Below are 3,118 nucleotides of genomic sequence, written 5' to 3'. Positions count from 1 at the left end.
TCTCGCGGGCTGGAGTTTCTTTCTATTTCTCTCTCTCTCTCTCTCTCTCATGCTTGTGTGCCCACACATAAATAAGGCTTGCATTTCTCTCTCTCTTTCTCTACTTCTCCATCTCTCTCTCTCTCTCTCCCCCTCCCACACACACACAAAGATGTTTGAATTCTCTCTCTCTCTCTCTCTCTCTGTCTCTTTGTCTCTCTCTCTCTCTCTCTCTCTCTCTCCCCCTCCCACACATACACACAGATGACTGAATACTCTCTTTATCTATTCGACTGAATACACAAAAGAGAAACATGGTGGAACTACAAGAGCTGGAAGAGGTTGAAACTTTGCAAGTCTAAACACTAATCTCTCTCTCTCTCTCTCTCTCTCTCTCTCTCTCTCTCTTTCTCTCTCTATGTAATGCAAAAGTGGGGATTTAACATAAGGGGATTTAACATAAGTTTATATGTTACAGGTTAATGCACTCCCATCCTAGGAACATAACTTCATTAGGGAATATGAAGCACAATGCAAAAGAAAACAAAGAGACAGAAACAAAAGAAAAGCAGATGAAGCAAGAAACTGGGACCATGTAGAGACCATTGATGGCAAAAAAAATAGTAGAATTTTCCAAAGAGATTGTGTAGTTTTCTCATCAGCAAATGGAATGGACATGGCTGCAAAGAAAGATATCTTCAATCATCTAATCCTTCATCCTTCATTAAAAGATTTGCAAAACACAGTTCCAAGGCACTAGAACGATGTGCAAACAATGCTCATAGCAAATATTTTCAACATGCTCCAAAGTTTGAGGAGGTCACGGATGAATTATTCCTCAAAAGGTCTGCCATGATGATGCTCTTAAACTCAAAAGAATCAGAGGAGTCAACTGGCCTCAAACTCACTGATGTCTCTAAGCTATTATCCGTTGATAGAAGGAACTTTTATGTGGCAAAATCTCGACTGGAACTTCAAAATGACAACTCCATGTTGTCTTTCTCCACATGTCATAGGAAACAACCAAGAAGCCACATACCTGATGAGGTAAAAGAGCTAGTTGTCAATTTTTGGACAACCAAGATTCGTGTGTCCCCTAACAAAAAGGACATATGTCAAGAAAGAATTGGTCGCTCGAAAGAACTACATCGAGCACCCAATTTGTCTAATTGATGTATACTTTTTAGATATCTAATAAATAACTAGCTATTTTAACTAGTAGACATGAATATAATAGCAACCTTAGTTCAATTATAGTTGTGCACTTAATTTCTACCTAATAGCTATCCAACACATGTATATAGCTAGTAGCTATATATTAGATGTTGTGTAACTAATTAATAGATATGCCTCTAATAGTAGCTAACAGCTCTATATATCTAATAGTTGTGTAATAGTACTATAATAGCTTACTAATAGCTCGATGTCTCATAGAATGATATCAAATAGTTGTTTACCGTCTAGTTTTGATAGATGTTGCTAGCTACCTAATAGCTAACTAATAGTAGTTGTTGATAGCTACCTAATAGAATTATATCTAATAGCTATTTATCTTATATCTGACTACTAGTTGGTCATTGCTAATAGTTGTAGATAGCTATTAGGTACCTGAAAGCTAGTAGACACAGCCTCATGATAGCTATTAGGTACCTAAAAGCTAGTAGACACAGCCTCATGATAGCTTACTCATAGTTTTCTAATGACTGTTTAATAGGCCACCCAATACTTGCTAGCTCATTTGATATCTAACAACATTATAATAGCAATTTAGTAGCTGTCTAATAATTGTGTAATAGCTACCTTATAGCTATTTATTAGCTATTTTATAGCTACATAGTAGCTCTTGATAGCTACCTAATAGAATTATATCAAATAGATATCTATCTTATATCTGACTACTAACTGTTAATAGCTATAGACAGCTATTAGCTACCTAAAAGCTAGTAGAGATAGCCTCCTAATAGCTTACTAATAGTTGTCTAATGATTGTCTACCACCCAATAATTGCCTGCTATTGATAGCTAACTATTAGACAAGATTCTAGTAGCAATTCAATAGATGTCTAATAATTTTAAAATAGCTACCTTATAGTTGCAAATAGCGGTCTATAGGTGGCTTAATAGTTATTAATATTTTTATAGGTGGCTTACATGCTTTCTATGTTCTGCATTATAGACTGATCTCTTCCAACGTTTCAAGAATGCTTTTCCCAATGTCACAATTTGGCTTCTTGCTTTTGAGCTAGCAAAGCCATACTTTGTTCGAAAACTCAAGGATAGGTTATCATGTTGTTGTATCTACCATGTGCAAATTTCATTTTTGAAGGATGCTGTCAATCATATGCATAGTTAGGCCTTCAGAATACATGGTGGGTTGTGCAAATGTACATGCACGGTGTGCATGGACTCATCACTACCATGTCAATGGTCTGCATCTAAACACACTCTGAAGAGCATTTCAAAGGTTATAGATTATGTCTTGTGCGACCTAGGAAAGATGGGCCTACTTACCATGCAATAAAATGTCTCATGGGTGAATGTATGAAGTGTGGAGTAGCAGAGCAACTAAAATGTTTCCCACACGAGTTGTTTGAAGATGCAAAAACCATCGTAGTGCAAGTATTTGAGGATGTGGAAACATGCACTTCTGAAGGTGAAAAGAAGAAAAAAGAAAGGACCTTATATGAAAGGAGATGAGTTTCACTGATCTATTGTAGTTGTTTAAGAGCTACCTTCAAAAGTTCATCAAACATGACCATGTATCGATGGTAGGCTGAACAGTTCAAGGAGTGCATTATGCATTTTCTAGATGATGTAGTTGTTTGAGTCGTAGACTTCGCTGAAAATTACTCTTTCAAGAATCAAAATGAAATCCAATCCATGCATTGGTACTCCAATCAAGTTAGCAATTTTTTTCACATTATCTACTATCGTGTTGGAGGTGAGGTGAGAAAGACTATACACTTCTTCATTTCTAGCGATAAAAAGCATGACACTTTGTTTGTGCAACATTGCTTCATGTTTCATTGGCAATGGTTGAAGGACAAAGACTTGGATGTCAACCAACATTGGGTTTGGTCTGATGGGGATGCATCTCAATTCAAGGCAAAGAGGCCCTTCTATCTTGTTTTAGGAGATAT

At 36.6% G+C, this 3,118-nt stretch overlaps 1 pseudogene; it reads left to right on the top strand.

Moving 5' to 3' along the window:
* Nucleotides 1-649: 649 nt before the first annotated feature.
* Nucleotides 650-1,174, top strand: LOC147639140 (uncharacterized; annotated as a pseudogene).
* Nucleotides 1,175-3,118: the final 1,944 nt, after the last annotated feature.

The sequence above is a fragment of the Cibotium barometz genome, chromosome 4, assembly GCF_041138505.1.
Source record: "Cibotium barometz isolate CiBa-2024 chromosome 4, ASM4113850v1, whole genome shotgun sequence".
NCBI lineage: Eukaryota > Viridiplantae > Streptophyta > Polypodiopsida > Cyatheales > Cibotiaceae > Cibotium > Cibotium barometz.
This window is presented reverse-complemented; position numbering and strand designations above follow the sequence as displayed.